At 35.8% G+C, this 25,364-nt stretch overlaps 1 long non-coding RNA gene across 1 annotated transcript in view; it reads right to left on the bottom strand.

Moving 5' to 3' along the window:
* Positions 1 to 22,403, bottom strand: part of LOC119866828 — a 41,909-nt gene extending 19,506 nt beyond the window's left edge. Inside the window, exons 1-3 of the long non-coding RNA XR_005381343.1 lie at positions 22,287 to 22,403; positions 20,950 to 21,167; positions 17,619 to 17,797 (exon numbers count right to left, since the gene is read on the bottom strand). This is a non-coding gene — a long non-coding RNA (uncharacterized LOC119866828). The remainder of the gene's footprint in view (positions 1 to 17,618; positions 17,798 to 20,949; positions 21,168 to 22,286) is intronic.
* Between the last annotated feature and the right edge of the window lie 2,961 nt (positions 22,404 to 25,364).

Genomic DNA, 25,364 nt, shown 5'->3' with positions numbered 1-25,364 from the left:
AACACTGAAAGAAGTACATTGGTACACTTTAAAAGCTGCTGCCTGAGGGTCTGGCTTCAAATCAGTATGGATCTACGTACTTACTAATATCTTACCTTCTGGGGCACTGATAGTGCCTCCCAATTATGAATATACATAAGACCTAAAAACAGAGTTATTTGAACAATAACAAAGTTTTGGGTGACAATAATAATCTAGGACAAGGATAAATGAAGTTTCACCTCCTATACAAGGCCATTCCTTCGTGACTAGGAGGGATCAGTAGTTTACCTAATGTAGCAAAGCAGCAAATAAAGAAAGGAAAATGATAATATCTCTAAGAAGTCATTAGTGAAATTTAAGTAAATGATTTATCTGATAAAAAGTTACATATTATAGTCCTAAAAATGTCACTGAGGTCAGGAAAACAATGCATGAACAAACAGAACTTCAACATGAGATAGAAAATATAAGAATATCAAAGAGAAATCAGAGTTGAAATCACAAATACAATAGAGGAAGTCACAGAAGATTAGATGAAGCAGAAAAAAGTATAAGTGAACTTGAAGACAAACCAATGGAACTGAGGGGTAAAAAGGAATTAAAAAATGAAGTTATTTTCGCCTCCCTTTCCCTATGGTCCTCTGTTTTGTTTCTTAAATTCCTATGTGGAGTGAAACCATATGATAAGTGTCTTTTGATTAACTTATTTCACTTAGCAAGATACCCTCTAGTTCTATCCACATCACTGAAAATGTTAAGATTTCAATTTTTTGATGGCTGAGTAATATTCTACTGTATATAGATACCACATCTTCTTTATCCACTCATCTGTCAGTGTACATCTGGGCTCTTACCATAATTTGGCTATTGTGGACATCACTGCTATAAACATCGGGGTGCAAGTGACCCCTTGGATCACTTTGTATCTTTGGGGTAAATACCCAGGAGTGTAATTGCTGGGTCATAAGGTAGCTGTATTTTTAACTTTTTGAGGAACCTCCATACTGTTTTCCAGAGTGGTGTACCAGCTTGCATTCCCACCAGCAGGGTAAGAGAATTCCCTGTTCTCATCCTTATCAACATTTATTGCTTCCTGACTTAATTTTAGCCATTCTGACTCTAACATGTAGTGTACTATTAGTTTCAGAGGCAATTAATTAAATTTAAATAAAATATAAAAAAGAAAAAGAGTGAAGATAACTTAAAGGACTTATAGGATAACACAAAAGGGACCAGTACTTGCATTATTGGGGTTCTAGAAAGTGGAGAGAGAAGAAAAATGGCAGAAAGCTTACTTGAAAAAATAATGGCTAAAGAAAAAAAGAATCACCCTGATTCAGAGAGAAATCCAAAGAAATTCACACCAAACCACATTTTAATTGTCAAAAGTTAAAACCAAGATGAGAATCTTAAAAAACAGCAAAAGAAAGCAACCTGTTACATACAAGGAAAACACCTATAAAGTTATCAGATTTTTTGCAGAAACTTTGCAGTGAAGAAGCAAGTAGCATGACATATTCAAAGTACTGGAAGAAAAAAAACTGCCAACAAGAACAACAGAAAATTGTCCTTCAGAATTGAAGGAAATATAGCTTTTCAGACAAGCAAAATCTGAAGGAGTTCATCACCAATAGGCAGGATTTCTGATAAATAATAAAACTCTTTAATATTTTCCTATTACTAATGAGAACCCTTTTATTTGAGCTTAAAGTATAAATTTCACTGGTAGCTTTTGTGTGGCATAAAGTCAGGTAATCTAATGGGTGGGATCCAGTCAAACACAAATCTATGAAAGCTAAAGGCAAAAGTGATAAAAATACCTATAATGTGTTAATGGATACACAAGTTAAATAGTACATCAAAAAAACATGGGGTGGGGATAAAAATATAGAGCTTGATAATGCACTTGAACTTAAATAAGTTATTAATTTTAGAGGAAAAGAGAATCTCAAGCAGACTCCATGCTGAGCACAGAGCTCAACATCAGGCTCCATCTCACAACCCTGAGATCGTGATCTGAGCCAAAACCAAGAACTGGATGCTTAACTGACTGAGCCACCCAGGTGGCTAGGTTGTGGTGTTGTTTTTTAACATACAAGCTTCATGTAACCACGTGGCAAAACCTAGAGAAGATTTTAAAAAGATTAAGTGATCTAAGCATACCATACAGATAATCTTCAAATCACCATGATCATAGCAAGGGAAGAAAGACAAAGTAGGAAATGATTAACAAAATGGTAAATAAGTCTACTTATTAGTAATTTCTTTAACTATAGGGACTAAATTCTCCAATCAAAAGATCGAGTGGCTAAATGGATTTAAAAAAAAAAAAAAAAAAGAGGAAGATCAGTCTATGTGCTTCTGGAGTGGGGAAAAAAAAAAACCTCAAAGTAGGAGCTTGGATGGCAGAGTAAGAGGACCCTGAGCTCTCCCTATCCCACCTTTACAACAGATATCATCCCCTTCCAAGTCGAGAAACTGGAGAGTGGCCTGAAAAATTCTCTGTACTAGAAGAAACTGTATCTATAGGGTTAGGAAGGTCAGAAAGGCAAAGGGAGGCTGCCTACAGGAGGGACAGAGCCATATACAGGGAGGGCTGAGAAACAGACCTCACATGGGAAGGATTAATCCCCATAATGTTTGACTTTAAAAACCAGAGAGGCTGAATTTTGTGTTTTTAAAACCAGTAGGACAATAGCTGGGCTGCAGCAGACAGGCAACATAAAAAGGGCTGTTTACACAATATCAGGGGCAAGTGGGAGACAGAACTGTTCATACTGATTTCTGAGTGTTTTGGGGACTTCTCTAAAAACCTAGGGAGGGAAGGTGCCATTTTCTTCCCTGTCCCCCAGCATAAACAGAGCTACCTGTGGGAGGCAGGGCTACACAAACATTTGCTAACTAACCTCCTAGCCATGCCACGGGCCCATGAAGTCTTCTGCAGAATTGCCCACTCCGGGCCTACTAGCTTTGGCCCTGTGCTCAGGGTAAATTTTGTTAGCACCCTGCCCAGTTACCAGGTACACAGACAGCTGCTACCATTCACTGCATCCAAGCCATAGCCTTGTGCCCATCCACCACTGAGCCCAACCCTTGTGTGCGCTGCAGCCACCACATGCCATGTCCATTTGTGCAACCCCAACTGGACTCCCAAGTTCCCCAGCCTGAGTTCCCACTCAGAGCTATCCTGCCTGGGTCCCATTAACACCATAGAGAGCAAGCAACCCGCAACAGGCAGAGAGTCAGTACAGATGACTTCAATGAAAGGAAAAATAACTCAGACACAATAGGAATACTGTCCTATAGTACCAGGTTCTGGTGAACAGGGACTCTCCAGAACCTCTTTTTCGGGAAATCACTACTTTCTTAACACAAAGAAACAGAGAAACAAACAAAATGAGGAGACAGAGAAATTTATCCCAAATTGAAGAACAAGACAAGGCCACAGCCAGAGATCTAAGTGAAACAGATATAAGTAACACACCTGATGGAGAATTTAAAGCAATGATCATAAGGATACTCACTGGTCTTGAGAAAAGAGTAGAAGACATGAATGAGACCCTTATTGCAGATATAAAGGGCTCAATAAACAAAATGAGAAAACCCTTAACAGAATGAACAGTAGGATGGAAGAAGGAAAGGAATGATTTAGTTGACCTAGAAGACAGAGTAATGGAAAATAACCAAGCTTAACAAAAGAGACATAAAAGAATTCTGCAAAACAAGAAGAGACTTAAGTAACTCAGCGACTCAATCAAACATAGTAACATTTGTATTATAGGAGTCCCAGAGAAGAAGAGAGAGAAAAGGAAGCAGAAAATTTTACTGAAGACATAATAGCTGAAAACTAGAAATTAGAAAATACAGTGACAAAGAAAATGTTTTCAAAGCAGCAAGACAAAAGAAACCCATAAGTTACAAGGGAAATCCCATAAAGCTAGCCAGAGATTTTCTCAACAAAAATTTTGCAAGCCAGAAGGAAGTGGCAGGATATATTTTCAAAGTGCTGATTGGGAAAGATCTGCAGCCAAGAATACTCTATCCAGCAAGGCTATCACTGAGAATAGAAGTAGAGCTAAGAATTTCCTAGATAGGGATCCCTGGGTGGCGCAGCGGTTTAGTGCCTGCCTTTGGCCCAGGGCGTGATCCTGGAGACCCGGGATCGAATCCCACGTCGGGCTCCCGGTGCATGGAGCCTGCTTCTCCCTCTGCCTGTGTCTCTGCCTCTCTCTCTGCCTCTCTCTCTCTCACTATGTGCCTATCATAAATAAATAAAAAATTAAAGAATTTCCTAGATAAAAACTAAAGGGGATTGTGACTAAACCAGTCCTGCAGGAAATATTAAGGGGAATATTTTCAATGGGCAGGAGGGACCACAAGTGAAATACAAAAGCATTAAAAATGAATACTTGTTTAAAAAAATCAGTCAAGGAACTCACACAAAAAGGATAAAATAACATACCTAAAACATAGGAGAAAAGAATGGCTTCAAATTTAAAGGACCATCAACTTAATATAGACTATTAAATGCAGAAGAGGTTATATACAAACCTCATGGTAACCATATATCAAAAATCACTAAAAATATGCAAAGAATAAAGAGAAGGAAATTCAAATAAACTACTAAAGAAAGGTCAGCAGAACATGAAAGACAATAAAGGATTAGGGAAAATCTTCAGAAAACAACCACAAACAAATAATAAAATGGTAATAAATACATACCTATCAATAATTACTTTGAATATAAATGGACTAAAATCTCCAATCAAAAGACATACGGTAATAGAATGAGTAAAGAAATCCTTCTATGTACTACCTAAGAGAGACTCAGGCCTTATACTTATAGATTGAAAGTGAGGTGATGGAGAAACATCTATTACACAAATGGTTGTCAAAAGAAAGCTGGGGTAGCCATACTTATAATGTACAATCTAGATTTTAAAACAAAAGAGTAACAAGAGATGAAGGACATTAGATAATAATAAAAGGGACTATCCAACAAGAAGATATAACAATTGTTAAATGTTTATGCACACACATAGGTGCATGCAAACACATATAACAACATAATAACATAATAATAACATAAAAACATAAGGGAATAAACCAATGATAATATGATAGTAGGGGAATTTAACACCCCATTCACATCAAGTGACAGATTATCTAAACAGAAAATCTGTAAGGAAACAGTGACTTTGAATAGCACAATGGACCAGATAGATTTAACAGAGATATTCAGAATATCCCATCCTAAAACAGCAGAATACACGTTCTTTTTAAGCGCCACATGGAATTTTCTCCAGAATAGGTTACATATTAGGCCACAAAACAGGCCCTTAACAAATTCAAGAAGATAGAAGTCATACCATTCATCTTTTCTGAACACAACAGTATGCAACTAGAAGTCAACCACAAGAAAAAATCTGGCAAGACCATGAATACATGAAGGCTAAAAAGCATGCTACTAAATAGTACATGGAAACAAAAATGAAAAAGCAATGGACCAAAATCTTTGGGATGCAGCAGACACAGTTCTAAGAGGGAAGTTTACAGCCATAGAAGCCCCCAAGATACAAAAAAGTCTCAAATAACCTGACCTTAAGCTTAAAGGAACCAGAAAAAGAACAATAAATGAAGCCTAAAGCCAGCAGGAGGAAGGAAATAATAAAGGTTAGAACAGGAAAAAAATGATATCAAGACTTTAAAAAATAGAATCAATCAATGAAATCAGGAGCTCTTTGAAAAAAAAATAAAATTGATAAACCTCTAGCCAGACTTATCAGAAAAAAAGAGAAAGTACATAAAATCACAAATGAGAGAGGAGATTATAACAACACAGAATTGCAAACAGTTATAAGAGACCATTATGAAAAACTATATGCCCACAAATTGGACAATCTAGAAGAAATGGATATATTCCTAGAAACATATAACCTACCAAAATTGAAACAGAAAGAAATATTAAATGTGAATAGCCTGATAAGCAGCAAAGAAATTGAATCAATAATCAAAAAACTTTAGATTTAGTCTTCTAAACAAACAAGTCTAGAACAAGATGGCTTCACAGGGGAATTCTGCCAATCATTTAACGAATGGTTAATACTTATTCTTCCCAAGCTATTCCAAGACATAGAAAAAGAAGGCAAACTTCCAAATTCATTCTATGAGGTCAGCATTACCCTGATACCAAAACCAAATAAAGGTACTACTAAAAAAGAGAACCACAACCCATTATCCCTGATGAACTTAGAGACAAAAATCCTCAACAAAATGCTAGCAAAAGAAATCCAAAAATACATGAACAAAAAATCATTTTCCATGATCAAGTGGAGTTTACCCCTGGGCTACAAGGATGGTTCAATATCTGAAAATAAATCAACATGATACATCACTTCAATAAGAGAATGGATAAGAACCATATGATTATGTCAACAGACTCAGAAACAGCATTTGACAAAGTATAACATCTATTCATGATTAAATACCCTCAACAAATTAAGTTTAGAGGGAACATACCTCAATTTTTATTACATTAAATACATTTATTACATTACATACATTTTATATGAAAGACCCACAGAAAACATCATCCTAAATGGGGAAAAACTTAGTCCATTTCCTCTATGATTGGAACAAGACAAGGATGTCCACTCTCGCCACCTCCTAGCCACACCAATAAGAAAACAAAGAAATTAAAAGCATAGAAACTGGTAAGGAAGAAATAAAACTTCCAGTATTTGTAGATTACATGATACTATATAGAGAAAACCCAAAAGATTCCACCAAAGAAACTGCTAGAACTGATAAATTTAGCAAAGTTGCAGGATACAAAATCAATGTACCAAAATCTGTTGCATTTCTACACACCAATAATGAAGCATCAGAAGAAATTAAGAATCCCATTTACAAATTCACCAAAAATAATAAGATATGTAGGAATAAACCTAATTAATGAGATGAAAGACCTATACTCTGAAAACTGTAAAATACTGAAAGAAAATGAAGAGGACACAAAGAAATGAAAAGACATTCTATGCTCATGGATCGGAAGAACAATTATTTTTAAAATGTCCATACTACCCAAAGCAATCTACAGAGTTAATGCAATACCTATCAAAATGCCAACATTTTTCACGGATCTAGAACAAGTAATACTAAAACTTATGTGGAACCACAAAAGCCCCATAATAGCTGAAGCAATCTTGAAAAAGAATAAAACTTCAGGTATCACAACCCTAGATCTCAGGATATACTACAAAGCTATCAAAACAGTAATACTGACACAAAAATATACACATATATTGATGGAACAGAATAAAGAATCAAGAAATAAACCCATGATTATATGGCCACTTAATCAACATAGGAAGCAAGAATACACAGTGGGAAGAAGATAGTCTCTTCAACAAATGGTGTTTGGAAAACAGAACAGCTACATGCCAAAGAATAAACCTGGATCACTTCTTATGCCATACACAAAAATAAACTCAAAATGGATTAAAAACATAAATGTGAGACCTGAAACCATAAAATTCTTAAACTAGAGACCGTAATCTCTTTATCATCAGCAGTAAAAACATTTTTTCTATATGTCCTGTGGCAAGGGAAACAAGCAAAATAAAATGATTGGACACACAACACAATAAAAAGTTTTTGCACAGCGAAGGGAACCATCAACAAGACAAAAAGACAACCTACTAAGTAGGAGAAGATATTTGTAAGTGATTTATCTGATAAGGGGTCAATATCCAAAATATATAAAGAACTTATTAAAATTGTACACACAGGGCAGCCTCGGTAGCTCAGCAGTTTAGCCCCACCTGCAGCCCTGGGCATGACCCTGGAGACCTGGGATCGAGTCCCACATCAGGCTCCCTGCATGGAGCCTGCTTCTCTCTCTGCCTGTGTCTCTGCCTCTCTCTCTCGCTGTGTGTCTCATGAATAAATAAATTTTTAAAATCTTTTTAAAAATTGTACACACACACACACAGAACTTGTGCACATCAACACCCTCCCCCTTATCCAAATGAAAAATGGGCAGAGGGCCTGAATAGACCTTTTTCCAAAGATGGCATACAGATGGCCGACAGACACATGAAAAGATGCTCAACATCACTCACCATCAGGGAAATGAAAATCAAAACCAGAATGATTTTTCCCACTTTTTCTCTCTCCTTTGGGCGGGGGGATGGGGTGACTGGGTGACGGGCACTAAGGGGAGCATTTGATGGGATGAGCACTGGGTGTTATATGTTGGCAACTCGAACTCCAATAAAAAATATACAAAAAATAAGATGCTTAATATTGGGGAAAAAACACAATGAGATATCACCTAGTACCTATCAGAGTGGCTAAAATCAAAAACAAAGAAATAACAAATGAGGATGTGGGGGAAAAAGAAACCCTTGTAGATAGTTAGTGGGATAATAAACTGGTATACTCAACTATGAAAAATTGTATGGAGGTTTTTAAAAAAATGAAAAATAGAATCACCATACATCCAGTAATTCCACTTCTGAGTATTTACTCAAAGAAAATGAAACCATAATTGGAAAAGGTAATATGTGTGCCCCTATGTTTACTGCAGCATTGTTTACAATATTTACAATAGCCAAGATATGGAATCAATCCAAGTGTCATAAAAAGATGAATGGATAAAGATGTGGTATGTATATGTGTGTGTATATACATGTATATATACACATAACAATATTACACAGCCATAAAAAATGAAATCTTGTCATTTGCAACAACATGGATAAACTAGAGGATATAATGCTAAGTGAAATGTCACAGAAAAAAAACCATATGATTTAACTCATGTAGAATTTAAGAAAGAAAAAAAGAGAAAAGAGAAAAATTTAAAAACAGGCTCTCTAATGTAGAGAACAAACTGGTTGTTGCCAGAAGAAATGTGAGTGTGGAGAAGGGAGAAATAGGTCAGGGGAATAAAGAGTCCACTCATGGTGATGAGCACTGAGTGATGTATAGAATCTTTGAATCATTATATTGTATACTTGAAACTAATGTAATACTGTACTTAATTATACTTGAATAGAAAGAGGTAAATTTCCAGAACAACAACAACAACTTTCCTAAAGAAAAGTTTAGACCCAGATGACTTCACTGGTGAATTTTACCAAATATTTAAAAACAAATTAATGTGAAACTCTGAAAAAAACAAATATAGCAAATTCATTGTATTAGTCCAGTATTACACTGATACTAAACCAGAATTAAAAATCACAAGAAAAGCAAACTACATACTGATACTCATGAATATAAACACAAAATCCTTAATAAAATGACTAGCACACTGAATGTAGAAATGTATAAAAGGAATTATACACCATGACCAAATGGGATATATCCCAGGAATGCAAGGTTCATTTAGCATATGAGAAATGGATAAATTGCAATCCATGGCATTTAATAGATTAAGGACAAAAGCTACATTAACATCTCAATAGATACAGAAAAAATTATTTAGCAAAATGCAATACCCTATCATGATTAAAAAAAAAACATTCAACATTCTTAGAAGGGCACTTGCTCAACCTGGAAAAGGGCATCTATGAAAAACTCACAGCTAATATCACACTTCGTAGTGAAATACTGAATGCTTTCTCCCTAAGATCAGGAACAAGCCAAGGAACTCTGCTGTTACTACTTTTATTCAACATCATAATGGAGGTTATAGCGAAGGCAAATTGGACAAGAAAACAAATATCCTCCAGATTGGAAAGAAAAGATGTAAAACTATATTTGTAGATGACAGTATCTTGTATATAAAAAATCCTAAGGATTCCACTAATAAGTCCAGCACATTTCCAAAATACAAGATCAACATGACCATTAATTCCACTTTTTTTAATTTTTTTTTTTATGAGAGAGAGAGAGAGAGGCAGAGACATAGGCAGAGGGAGAAGCAGGCTCCATGCACCAGGAACCCGACATGGGATTGGATCCAGGATCGCGCCCTGGGCCAAAGGCAGGCGCCAAACCGCTACGCCACCCAGGAATCCCTAATTCCACTCTTATGTATATATCCAAGAGAAATAAGAACATAAGTCCACAACACAAAAACTTGCACATTAATGGTTATAGCTTCATTCTTTATAATAACCCCAAAATGAAACAACCCAATATCCATCCAGTGAAGGATGGATAAATGTATTATATTCATGCATTGAGATATTACACAGCAATAAAAAATAAAATACTACCTGAAACCAATATAATGCTATATGTCAATTCTACATCAATAAAAAAAAAAAAAAGCTCAGTTTAAAGGGAAGTCTTAGAAAGGTGCAGTAAATTGCCCAAATAACTCGTGGTCTGTGGCAAAACCAGAACTCTCATCCAGGTAAACTCCCACACAGACTAAGCATCATGCACACTGCCCCTGTTTAGTTGGGTAGATCATTCTCTTTCATACTTAGAACTTACTTCCTTATGTGAATAGACTAGTACATGATAACATTAGACTATATATGGAGATTTACCATTCTGTGACAGAGACTTCACCTAAAAAAAAAAAGTGAATTTCATGTTATTGTGAATTATAACTAATACTATTTTAAATCACTACAATATAAATCAGTGTTTCTTAATCCTTTTTTATCATTATCTTTCCCCAAGGAATATTTTTGGGCACATATTTTAAATGTGACATATATACTGTGTAATTGTTAATGAATTATATATGTATGTGTATATAGGTGTGTGTGTACACGTATGTGTGCTTTATAACTAAAAATAACAGGATTTTTTTTTTTTTTTTGCTCCTAACAACAAATTTTTACCCCCGCAGCAGTGATATCATTCCTGTTGATAATGAACTGGATGTAAGATGGAATGTGCCAGAATATCTTTTCTTCCTCACGGCTTGCTGCTTGGCCTACTGATGTTTCTGACAAAGATACCACTAGACACTGAAGGCATGATTGAATTGGATTATAAGTCTTCAGAAATGCTTTCTGAAGCCGCTATACCTCCCAATTCACATGATTCTCTAGCCTCTTGCACTTGACATTGTAGAATGGCCTATATCATTTATCCACGATTGGTTATGAGACAGGCTGTGAGATATAGAAGGAAAACTAGCCAGAGGTCTACTAGTTGGACTTGCTTATAATCTAGAGTCTATCCTATTTCCTAAATGAGACCAGTTCTAATGTTCTTATCATATCTTCTAACCAAAGACCACCTCATCATTGGCTAAAGATTGTGACCTTGTTTTCCTTGACCTTATGGAAAAAGCTTACAGTGTTTCCTACATCACTCATACACATAGTGGCCATCAACCATGAAGGGTTCTTGATAAAAATGATTCAGACATCTTTGAAAATCTTCCTGAGGGCAAGAGAGGAGAATCTAATAGGAGATAGCAAACTCTCTGGGGTCCTCTCTATGTGCATGATCAACTTACTATGTCTTAAGATGGAGGGTACAAGTACTACTAATACTAGAAGTGCTTGTAGAAGCAACTTGAGAGAATTAAAATTTTGCCTAAAGATAAGGCAGTCCTATAGATGGGATAATCATACTCCTCTGTGATTTGGAGTACAGGGGAATTTTAAATACAAGAAACTCTTGTGAATTAAATCTCAATACCAGAACTGCTGACAATCTGGTCTTGTCTCTGCATGTTCTAATGCTTACTTCATATTTGCATGGCCTTAGGATTTTTTTTCCTTGAAGAATTAGTATAATTTTGGAGCACCTGGGTGTTTCAGTTGGCTAAGCATCTCGCTTCAGCTCAGGTCCTGGGATCAAGTCCTGCATCAGACTTAGTAAGGAGCCTGCTTCTCTCTCTCCTTCCCCTCCTCTTGTGCTCTAGCTCTCTCAAATAAATTTTTTAAATCTTAAAAAAAAAATTAGTCTCATTTGAGGTCAGCCATGTTATTATGAATTTATTTCATTGTCTCTACTATTCCCCCTGAATGAGTTTACAGACAGATGGTATCTCTGTTTTAGTTTGATCAAGTCACTTTAAGAATAGGCATATTAATTCAGTGACTGAAAATGAATTGTGAATTCAAAGTAGATGCAAGTTTGGCTCTGTATGCTTCCTACTTTATCTTAATGCCAATATCACCCAAATTTTTCATATGATGTAGACATAAGGTGATAACATGAGCGGAGAACAGATGATCATATTATCCAAGTCTGGTCTAGAATGAGGATTTCACCTCATTTGTGTCTATGAAAGCTAAAGATAAGGATCCTCTGACTTTGGTTCAAGAGACACAATACATTACACATTAGTTAATCTTCAACTGGAAGCTGCTTTACATATATATATATATATATGTGTGTGTGTGTGTGTGTATATATATATATATCCATATTCATGGTAGAAACCTTAGTCATGGGAAGGGTGAAAGGACATCAAAATAGAGTAAAAGAAAAAGCAATTGCAGGTGGTATTATTGAGCCACTTAGATTTTGTTTAAACTGGGTAAACATTTCTCCCATTAATTCTGCGATGTTGGCTACTTTCTCCCAGTTTGAAGTCAAGCTAGAAGTAATTAATTAGATATTAGAACACAGTGATGGCCCTGTAAATGCCATTATAAATGTATTCAAATTTTCACCATATGAGTGAATGAGCTTCTTCAACTTAAAATTTGAATCTCCCAAATTCACAAATGATTAGGGATTAAACAACAGGCTACTGAGCAACCAATGAGTCAAAGAAAATATCAAATGAAAAATTTTAAAAATATCTTGAAACAAAAATGGAAATACAACATACCAAAACTTATGGTATGCAGCAAAAGGAGTTCTAAGAGGGAAGTTCATAATAGAAAATGGCTACATCAAGAAAGATCTCAAATAACCAACTAAATTTACACCTCAAGGAACTAGAAAAAGAACAAACTAAGTCTAAAGTTAGTAGAAGGAAGGAAATAAACATTAAAGCTGAAATAAATATCAAATAGACTAACAAATAATAGAAAAGAACAATAAAATTAAGAGCTTGTTTTTTGAAAAAACAATATTGGCAAACTTTTAGCTACATTTACCAAGAAAAAGAAGACACAAATACAATCAGAAATAAAAGATGATACAACTGATAACTGAGGAGATATTAACAAATTATTATGAACAATTATAATGGCTACCCTAGAAGAAATGAATAAATCCCTAGAAAAATACAACCTATCAGGACTGAATCAAGGAAATACAAAATCTGAACAGACCAATTACTACTAAAAAGATAAAATCAGTAACTGAAATCCTCCAATCAACAAAAGCCTAGGACTAGATGGCTTCACTAGTAAATTCTACCAAACATTTCAAGAAGAATTAACACAAAATCTTCTCAAACTCTTCCATAAAAAGAGGAAAAAACACTTCCAAACTCATATTAGAGGCCAGCATTACCCTAATATCAAAACCAGATACAGATGCCACAAAAAAAATTAGTCTAATATCCCTGATAAACATAGAGGCAAAAATTCTCGAAAAAATTAAATTCACTATTAAAAGGATCATACACTATGATCAAGTGGAATCCCAAGGATACAAGGATGGTCCAACATTTGTAAATCAACCAGCGTGATACACTACATTGACAAAATAATTAACATCACATGAAAATCTCAATTGACCAAAAAAAAAAAAAAAAAAAAAAAAAAAGCATTTGACAAAAACCTAAACTGGATGTGGAGGAAATATACCTTAACATAATAAAGAACATATGTGACAAGCCCACAGCTAACATCATACTCAATGGTGAGAAGCTAACCGTTTTTCCCCTATGATCAGGAACAAGAAAATGATGCCCACTTTCACCATTCTTATTCAAAATAGTATTACAAATCCCAACCAGAGCAGTTAAGCAGGAAAAAAAGTAACAGAAAAGATCCAAATTAGAAAGAAAGAAGTGCCAGTGTCCTTACTGACAGATCACATTATATACAGAAAATCCTAGACTCCACTCTAACAGTGTTAGAATAAATTTCCTACTATTTTAGGACAGAAAAATTCAATAGTCCATTCCATTTCTATACACTAGCAATGAACCCTCAAAAAGAATTAAGAAATTCAAAAATTAAGAAAATCTCATTCACAATTGCATCAAAAAGAAGAAAATATTTAGGAATAAATTTAATGAGGAGATGAAAGACCTATACACTAAAAACCATAAAACACTGATGAAAGATACTGAAGAAACAAATAGGGGCATCTGGATAGCTCAATGGTTGAGCATCTGCCTTTGTCTCAAGTTGTGATCCTGAGGTCCTGGGATTGAGTCACACATCAGGCTCCCCAAAGGGAGCCTGCTTCTCCTTCTGCCTATGTCTCTCCCTCTCTCCCTCTGTGTCTCTCACGAATAAATAAAAATCTTAAGAAGAAACAAATAAATGGAAAGATATCTCATGGTCATGCATTAGAATTAAAATTATTAAAATGTTTATATTACTCAAAGCTATCTATAGATTCAAAGCAATTCCTATCAAAATTCCAATCTCATTTTATCAGAAGTAGAGCCTCAATAAAGCCTGAATAACCAAATCAATCTTTAGAAAGAAGAACAAATCTAGAGACGTCACGTTTACTGATTTCAAACTATATTACAAAGCCATAGTTATAAAACAGTATGGTACTGGCATAAAAACACCACATATATCAATGGAACAGAATAGAGCCCAAAGATAAACCCATACATATAAGGTCAATTAGTTTATGATAAAGGAGGCAAGAAAATACAATGGGAAAAAGACAGTCCTTTCAATAAATTGTGCTAGGAAAACTGGACAGCCATATATAAACAAATGAATGGAACCACTATCCCGCAGTATACATAAAAGTCAACTCCAAATGATTAGATTTGACCTTGAGACCTGAAACCTAACACTTCTAGAAGGAAACATAGGCAGTAATCTCCTTAACATCAGGATGGGCAATGAGTCTTTGGAGGTAACACCAAAGGCAAAAGCGACAAAACTAAAAACAAGTAGAACTACATCAAACTATAAAGCCTCTATATAACAAAGGAAACCATTAACTGAACTAAAGTAAATAAAATCTAAGTGGAAGATTACATTTGCAAATCATGTATCTGATAAGGGGTTAATATTCAAAATACATAAGGAACTCATACAACTGAATAGCAAAAAATAATCAATTAAAAAGATAGATGATCTAAATAATATTTTTCCAGAGAAGACATGTAGATAGCCAACAGACACGTGAAAAGGTGCTCAACATCAGCAAAACCCAGGGAAAAACAATTGAAACCAGAATGATATATCATCTCACCTGTGTTAGAATGGGTATTATCAGAAAGACAGAAATAACAAGTGTTGCCAAGCATTGGGGAGTAAAGTGCTCTGTTGGTAGGAATGTAAATTGGTACAGTCACTATGAAAACCAGTATGGAATTTCCTCAAAAAATTATAAATATAATTATTACCATATGGTCCAATAATTCCACTTCACTATATTTATTGAAGAAAATGAAAATACTAGCCCAAAAAGATATCTGCACCCCAGTTTTCATCACAGTTTTATTTATAATAACTAAGATATAGAAACAAAATGTGCCCATAAGTGGATGAACAAATAAAAAAAAAATGTGATCTATAGCTAAATCTATATAAAACACAATGGAATATCATTCAGTCATGAAAAAGGAGATCTTTCCATTTATAACAACATAGATTAACCTTGAGGACACTATGCTAAGTGAAATAAATCAGAGAAAACAAATATCAATGATCTCACCTTATAAATGGAATAAAAAAAGAGTTCAACCTTCTAAAACTGATATAGTAAGTCAAATGTGAGGCAGTAGAGACAGCACATGGCTTCTATGTTGCAGTCACTGTTCTCAGATTATTTCAACTACACGATTAAGGCCAAGACTCAAACACAGCTGGAGAACTACCTCCCAGGGATGAATGAGTAGATTATCTCTCAATAGCTGATAACCTAAAAGTGACAAGGAAATAATTTTACTAGACTATCTCCTAACTTTGTGTATGATCAAGAATATGAGATATCACCTCACACTTGTCAGAATGGCTAAAATTAACAAGTCAGGAAACACTAGATGTTGGTGAGGATGAGAAAGAGGAACCCTCTTACACTGTTGGTGGGAATGCAAACTGGTGCAGCCACTATGGAAACAGTATGGAGGGTCCTCAAAAAGTTAAAAATAGACCTACCCTATGACCCATTTACATGGGTCATTTACACTACTGGGTATTTACCCAAAGGATAAAAAAATACTGATCTGAAGGAATACATGCACCACAATGTTTATAGCAGCATGATCAACAATAGCCAAATTATGGAAAGAGTCCATCCATCAACTGATGAATGGAAAAGGAGATGTGGTATACATATACGATGGAATATTCCTCAGCCATAAAAAAAAAATGACATCTTGCCAACAACATGGATGGAGCTAGAGAATATTATACTAAGTGAAATAAGTCAGAGAAAGAAAAATACCATATGATTTCACTAATATGTGCCATTTAAGAAGAAAAATTGGGGGCGGGGGGAGGGACAAACCAAGAAACAGACTAAACTACAGAGAACATACTGAGGGTTACCAGAGGGCCCCCCTGCCACAAGTGGAGGCAGGTTAAACAGGTGATGGGAGAACACTTGTGATGAGCACGAGGTATTGTATATACGTGTTGAGTCACTTAATTGTACACCTGAAACTAATACACTGTATGTAAACTAACTGGAATTTAAATAAAAACTTTTAAAAAGTTATTTTAAAAGTTTAATTATGAGAAGCAGTCTTCAGATAATAATACTGTTATCATTTTAGTTTCTATGTCCTTACAGTATTTTAGATCTGTCCAGTTATGAGATATAACAGTCTTCTACTATAAATATATTTGTGTTAAGCTCTTCCATTTCTAATAATGCTTTGCTTTATATACATTCCATAATGTGTTCTATAATATGAGTTTATGACTTCATAATCATACTATATCATTAATTTATTCTAGGCATTGATAATATTGCCACTACTGCTTTTTTATTTGCATGTCAGCAATATCTTTGACCAAGCCTTTTTTTAAAATTTGCTGACTTAAGACTATTGCCTATAGAAAGCATATAGCTGGGTTTGTCTTAAGTCAGTCTGACAGTCTTCTAGAAAGAGAATTCTATTCAGTATTTAATATAATGAATACTTAACTCATTTCTTTCATCTTTATATCATTTTTCCAATATTTTTCTGATTTTATCAATTTGCTATTAACTATACACTTTTCCAGTTCATTAATGCTTACCTTTCTTTCTTTCTTCTCAAGTCAAAGATATGACTATAAGAATAACCTAGTAGAATAGTTGCTACTTTGGTACTGGTAAGACCCAAGAATACTTTTCTTTCCCTCACCACTGCTTCTCACTGCCTCTAGCCACAAGAATTTAGAATGCTTTTATACTTTACTTTTCATTGTAGGCATCTCTTTCCACCCCATTGAAAACTTCTAGATTTGCTGAAATAGTTTAGTAATTTTAATAATAGTCCATAGGAATTATCCTTATAGTTTATCCTCATTTGGCATTTACGTATGCCAAATGTGTGACTTAATATGCATTTAGCCCAATATTCATTTAGATTCAATTATACTTCAAGGTTTATTATTTACCATTGTTTCCTTTCTGTATTTTCCTTTATGTTGGTCTCCCTTCTTGCTCGGTGGTTTGAAGACTTTTTCAAATATTTTCTTCAAATGTGGTAATGTATGCTATCAGTAGATATGCCTAAATTCTCAGATTATATCTTCATTTTTTGTCTCCAAGATAAAATGACTGGAATCCAACAGTCCTATATGAAGCAAGGATATTGTTCAGTCAGTCTAGAAGGTAAACAAAAGTGATATCCCATCTACAATATTGCTACTCATTTATTTTTTCTTTGTTCATTGTTTTTCTATTTGGAAACTTTCAAACTCTTGTTTTGGAATTCAGAAAAGATTTATTAAGATACACCTAACTATATCTCTTCTCATTAATCCATCCTGGAAATTATTAAGTACTTTCAAATTTCAAACTCCTTTTAGTCTTGGTTTCATGGAAAATTTGTTCTATTTAAATTGCCTTTCTTCCATATCAGTGGTACATATCTACCTGACCCCACCTGGAACTTCTCTTAATGTGTCCTAGATCTATCTTCCAATTCTCTTTTTTCTGTCTCTTTTACTATGTGCTTTTAAATTTTTCTTTAGTGAGCCAGAAAATCAGTAACTATCTCATTCATTCATCTACTTAAGAGTGTAAATAGAAAATCGTCTCTATAAGTTCTAGAGAGAGACCTTGTTGCTCTTTTCTGGATTAAAAATAATAACACTTAAATTGTCTTCTGTCTCCTGTGATAGCATTAGCTCACTAGGATTTGGTACTGTCTGGTACTTCAGGCCATATGGCAGCATGGATGTTCATTCTAACTTCCCTTTAAGTAAGAATTTGTATTAGTTGTAAGGAGTTCCTTTAGGATCCCCTGGAGTATTCCTATTTCTCCTGAACAGCTCCTAGCAATGACTGAGCATGGCAGTGGTACCAAACCCAAGACATTTCTGCCCAATAAGGACTTTTTCTTAAACGTGGATTGTTTTATTTTGTGTGTATGCTAATTTTTTTATTGAAGTAGTATAATTAACATAAAATGTTATATCAGTTTCAGGTGTACAACATATTCAACAATTCTACATATTACTCAGTGCTCACCATAATAAGTGTAGTCACTGTCACCATACAACGTTATTACAATAATCCTAATGCTGTAGCTTTCATCTCTATGACTTATTTATAACTGGACTTTTGTACATCTTAATCTCCTTTATTTATACCACACATCTCTCTCAACCCGCCTCTCCTCTGGTAACCACTAGTTGTTCTCTGCATTTAAGAGTTTCTTCATTTGTTTTGTTTTTTTTAGATTCTACATATAAGTGAAATGATATGGTATTTGTCTTTCTCTGCCTGACATATTTCACTTAGCCTAGTACTCTTTAGGTCCATCCATGTTGTTACAAATAGCAAGGGAACTTTTCTATAAGCAATCACAGTCTTTGCCAGCCCAGACAGGAACTCCAGAGCATTCTCAGAACTGCAACATAGTTTGAAGTTATTGCTTTCCCAATCTTTTTTATTTGTCTTTTCCTTTCACAGGCATGAGAGCATAATCATGATATGAAGTCTTTCTCTGATTACTCCTCCTCTTTTCCCCTTCATCTTTCACAATAATTTTATTGTACTTCTAACCTCTTAGCATATGCTTCCCAAAGGACCAAAACCAATACAGTTGGTAACAGGAGTTATCTGAGAAAGCAGGAAAAAAGATAGGATTTTGAGAATAGGGCACTCATTACCAGACTGGTAAGGATGACTCCATATTGAGTGGAATGTGGGGCATGAATAATCCATGACATAAGGTGGCAGCCCCACTAATAAAGATTTCACCAATCATCATGTGAGAAAATATCATGGTTGGTGGAACATCCTTGTTGTGCTGTGACTCAGGCTTCTGCCCATGTATGCATTGTTCTCTCACACTTTTAGAATTGGCTATATAAATCTTCAGAGATGACTTGATACCCTCAGAAAAATAACAGTGATTAACAAGTAGTTAAAGGCTAAATATGAGTGCAAAAAGGTCCCTCTTATAGTTTTCAAAGAGGCTCTTATCTCCTGCAGTGACAGAGTGGACACAGCCAAGGAATAGACCAAATTAAAGTTGCTGAGCTTCAAAGATAGTTGCACCCTCAGTCAAGGCAGGTCTTTTGACTATGGCCCTGGTCAGGAAAACCTAGTAATCTGATATGGATTAGGCATAGCTAGCTGGATACTACTACAGATTGTGGTTTACAGACTTCCCTATACCATTAGAGCCTCCCGAGCTACTGTTTAACACTCCTTCTTATAACTAATCCCACCCCCATCCTCGGGAAGATATGGTATAGTCTTCTCCAACACCAGCTGGCAGCAGCTTTCAGCAAAAACTTCCTTCAGGCATATAATTAGGGTTGTCCCATTATAACAAGATGAGGGATATATGGGCAACAGGGAAGAAAGAGATTATAACTATAGAAAACTGTAAGTAGTAGTTAGCAGGTGCTGACCAGGGCTGTATATGTAGTATTGGATTTTGAGGGTTCTTGATCAAAAGGAATGAAATATACTGCTAAATAAGCAATAATTTATTGACTTGGATACATAAGATTTAACATCCTTCCCTGCTCTCCATCCTAGAGGATAGAGCAAACTCATTGCTAAAGTAAGCACTTTGAAGCCTAGGGAAAATGGTGACCCATGCAGAACAATGTAGAAATGCCTGAGTTACCAAGGCAGATTATGGGATGACTCATTATGTTATGGTAAAGGTGAATCCAAAAAATGACTCTCTATAGTACTGCAAACTCAGCCAAGTAGAAACCATAATTGTGGCTGCTGTGGTGGAGGTAGTATCATTGTGAAAGCACATTAATGAATAAGTTGTATACAGCCATTGATTAGGTAGATGTATTTTTTTTGTCTATATAATTTAGGAAAGAATAACAAAAATATCCCTGGGGAAATTTTAATTCATATGGAAAGGACAAGTAAACCATGTATGTCTTCCTTGCCTGTCATAATATAATTAGAAGAAATCTGGACTATGTCCATCTTGGAATACGGAAAGAATATCATATTGATCCATATATGCATGAAAACATGCTGATGAGGCAGGATGTGTGTGAGTTGGGTACTATATGGAAAGTTTTCATAAGAACCGTATTCTCTGGAAGGCAAGAGAGGAACCCCTCCAAGATTCAAAAATCTATAACTTTAATAAAGCTTCTAGAGATCTAGTAAACAGCAATGTGCCTGGATACCTCCAAAGTAGAATACAGATTTCTGTATCTTGCATGCCTTGCCACAAAGAAGGAAGCACAAGGTCTGGTCAGCCTTCTTGTGTTCTGAGGATAGCAAATCCCTCACCTGAGATTCTGATCTGGACTATAGGTGACACAAAAGGTTGCCAGTTTTAAGTGGAGCCTAGAGCAGAAAGGTACTCTTTGGCAGGTCCAGACTATGATGCAAGCAGTTTTACTTCTTCAGTCAGATGATTTAGCAGACCTGATGGTGTCAATGGTGAGAAATATTTCATTGTAGATTTTCTGGAAAGCCCCTGGGGTTCTGAAGAAAGGCCATATCATCTGCAAAGGAGAATTATATGCCTTTGAGAAACAGCTTTTGGTGTTACTATAGCCTGATAGAAATAGAATGGCCATTAAGTCACAGTGATTGTCACTTTGCTTGTCCAACCTTCTAAGATGGGAATGGTACATTTAGAATTTAGTGCAAGCAGGAGGGGTACTCATGCAGTTTACTTTTGCCCTCTTAGTTCTGACTCATATCAAGTGTTGAGTAAATGGAACAAATTTCTCTCTCATATACTGCCCATGGGAAGATAAAATTGAACAACCACATCTTAAGAGAGTTTGGCAGTTTCATAAATAAGTTAAACACACATTTACTACGTAATGTAGCTATTCCATACCCAGATATTCATGCAAGATAAATGGAAGTGACTATCCAATCACTTCTCAGCCTTTTGGGTAAGATCAAGTGAAAGTGTATACCCAAACAAAAATCTGCTAACAAATGTTCATATCAGCTTTAGTTGTAATAGCCAAACCCTGGAAACAAACCAAGTATACATCAAGAGATGAGTTTGTAGACAAACTGTGGTATATCCATGCAGTGGAACTATTCAGCAATATAAAGGAACAAATTATAGATTCAACAAGATGGCTGAATTTCAATAGGATAGTGCTAAATGACATAGGCCATAATTTTTTAGAGTACATCCTCTAAGATTCCATTCTAAAAAATGCCAAGTAATATATAGAGACAAAGTCAGTTGGAAGGAGGGGTTAGAAGGTGGCAGGAGAAAACTGTTGGCAGTGATAGATATATTCATTCCTGTCATAATAATGCTTTGATAGTTTCACAGGTATATACATGTTTCAAAATGTACTAAGTTACATATATTAAATGTTTATTGTACACCAACTATACTTCAATAAAGCTGTTAATTTTTAATAAGGCAGAAACCCAGAAAGTGGTGGTAACATCCCAGGAAACATCCCACATAAAAACTCATTTGTTTGTGCTCTAGTGATACCACACTGACTAGATTTGAAGGTGATAGCCATGCTTGGATACCACTCTTCTGAGGCTCATGAAGAACTGGATGAATCATAGTAATCAAACATAGGAAATGAGGTTGTCCTATTCATTCTGGCATTCCATGCCGGACTATGTGAATATACCTCTCCTTAGCATGCTAAAGCCTCCTATAGTTCTTCACAAATCACTCAGTGGTGCTCCAGTGAGATCATGCAGAGAAGCTAAGAAAGCAATGGAATAAGTTATGGCCCAGCTTGTTTCCCTACTACAAGTTCCATGGGGTTGCCAGGCACCCAGAAAGATAACCAAACACCAGTGACCACATACAACTAGCTCTTTCTGTTAAGGACAGAGGGTCCAGGCCTCACTCTTGCCATACTGGATTTTCTTTGCCAAGTCAGAAAGCAATATAATAGAAAGGTAAGGTACATTTTGAGATAGCAGATGCCAAGCCCTCTACAGAGATTAAGGTTTTAGACATCTTGAAGTAAATGTCCTGTCCTTAATCATCTTCCAATGTGCCAATAGTACATATAGCCCTTTTTAACTAGGGGAAGTATGTAATAGAGAAGTACATTTAATATCTTGAGTGGCATTTATGAGTAACAAAAATTGATCTGAGTTAATGTAATCCTGTCAACTATGTTATGGTTATATAGGATCTTGAGGTAGCAGCTTACTGACAAAAACATACCAAGTACTTGTTTGTACTAGGTTTAGATAACTGGACATTGGCCAGTGAATTGGGAGTCAATGGGAGGTACTTCCTGAGCCCCTTGAATGACAATCTGAACTGGAGAATCACAAGATATGGGCTAAGAAAGGAGAATCACTGGCTTAGCACTACTACTAATACATGGTAATTCTTAAGTACTTTATATCCCCATTGCCTTTATTTTTTGGCATCTCTATTTTTTTTAGTGAAGATCCTAAAACTCACTTCTTTCATCAGGGTGGGCCTGGATTGACTCAAAAGCCTATGAGATTATGCTATAGTAGGCTGCCTAGTGTTTGAGGAAAAACTGCCTTCAAAGCCATGTTAGAGAAGTCAATTCATTAAGTATTATAACATTCTAGCAGCACTGAAGAAGTCAGTCTCCAGGAAAATACTGAAATACACAAAGAGCATGACTTAATATTTAAAGTTCCAAATGAATAGGGATTTTGCTGAAAATTCAACTTCTTACAAAACCTGGACCCCTCAAAACTGACTGCAGGCAGGTTGAAAGGGAATAGGGCCAAATCTCAGACTGGTCCTTACTTGATAATAGCAATAATAAAAGAGTCATGGATTCCTGACTTGACTAACCCAATTGAATGAGAGAAGTTGTCATGGGGCAAATGAACCATGTTTTCATTCCAATGCTGGCCCAGAGGAGAGAAAATTGTTTATCCAAGACTACTAGCATAAAGCCAACAGTCCAGTTTGATCCTTTTATCCTTTCCAAAGACTATATACAACATGAATGACCCATGTATAAAGCCATAAACTCTATGGCCACCTGGAGAGACCCACTGTCCATATACAACAGATCTATCAGTGATGCCCATAGAGTGTCTTTGCAAACTATAAGGCCTAGGAATTAAGTTCCTAGAATCTACCATGGCTCAATTCTGCAGGAGTCCAGAGAGCTTTCTCGTGGCAGGTTCTGAAGCAAGATAAAGTCACCCTATGACATGATCCTTTCCCTCAGCTCAGATGCATTGAGTCTTTGTTAGGTACATAAGTATAGACATATAGATTTTTCTTTTCAGCTTAGCCAAATTGCCTGCTTAGGCATCCATAACAGCTCTTTAAAGGTCCCAATCATTCTCTGCTGGAACTGGATATAAAAGCTGCTGCATTCCATGCCTAGCTGCAAGCCATGTGCCAATGCTATAGAAATCCAGGAGAGAGCACCATGGGGGTAAGAGGATTGAAAGGATTTATAGACTGACAGGATATCTTTGCCTAATTCTTAACTACCTACTTCCTAGATACATGACAAATAAATGATCAGAGAGGATATTATGGGTGAAATATAGATATGGGAGCTAGAACAGATGTTCAGGAAGATACCATAACAATGGAACAGAAGTAATAAGTAAACAGACCTACTTTAATCTATGACAATATAAAAATTAACAGCCTGGGAGTAAGACTTCTTTCTTCCAACCTATAAGAAGAACCCTATAAATGTTCTTGCCTAAAGGAAAGACAGTGGAAAGTTTACAGAAAGGTTTAGTATTTCTTTATAGGGAGAAAATGAGCTTTTTCTCCAAGAAGAAAGGATCAAAGACCAAAGGACAGGAGGAAGAGATGGAAAAATATTCCATGCTCATGGATTGGAAGAATTAATATTGTGAAAATGTCAATGTTACCCAGGGCAATTTACACGTTTAATGCAATCCCTATCAAAATACCTTGGACTTTCTTCAGAGAGTTAGAACAAATTATTTTAAGATTTGTGTGGAATCAGAAAAGACCCCGAATAGTCAGGGGAATTTTAAAAAAGAAAACCATAGCTGGGGGCATCACAATGCCAGATTTCAGGTTGTACTACAAAGCTGTGGTCATCAAGACAGTGTGGTACTGGCACAAAAACAGACACATAGATCAGTGGAACAGCATAGAGAATCCAGAGTGGACTCTCAACTTTATGGTCAACTAATATTCGATAAAGGAGGAAAGACTATCCACTGGAAGAAACACAGTCTCTTCAATAAATGGTGCCGGGAAAATTGGACATCCACATGCAGAAGAATGAAACTAGACCACTCTCTTTCACCATACACATGACTCCCAATGCAAGCTTACTTAACAGAACATAGACTAACTCTGGGAAATGAACTAGGGGTGGTGGAAGGGGAGGAGGGTGGGGGGTGGGGGTGAATGGGTGACGGGCACTGAGGGGGGCACTTGACGGGATGAGCACTGGGTGTTATTCTGTATGTTGGCAAATTGAACACCAATAAAAAATAAATTTATTATTAAAAAATAAAAAGGCCAGGAGGAGGGGAAAAAAAGCCATTGGCAGTGAATAGAAAAGTTTATACATTGTGGAAGGATGGAAAGGCATCAAAAAGATGGGCAGCATATTTCAGCAACTGTTTCTGTGGGCCACTCTTTCCATTTAAGGTCTTTCATGAGACGAGTAATTGTAAAGAATGGAATTGCTTCTCATTACTTTTGCATTGAGAAGTCTGGCTTTGTAAGATGACACTGTCTTAAGATTTGAGCC

Source organism: Canis lupus, chromosome 30 (genome assembly GCF_011100685.1).
Source record: "Canis lupus familiaris isolate Mischka breed German Shepherd chromosome 30, alternate assembly UU_Cfam_GSD_1.0, whole genome shotgun sequence".
Taxonomy (NCBI): domain Eukaryota; kingdom Metazoa; phylum Chordata; class Mammalia; order Carnivora; family Canidae; genus Canis; species Canis lupus.
This window is presented reverse-complemented; position numbering and strand designations above follow the sequence as displayed.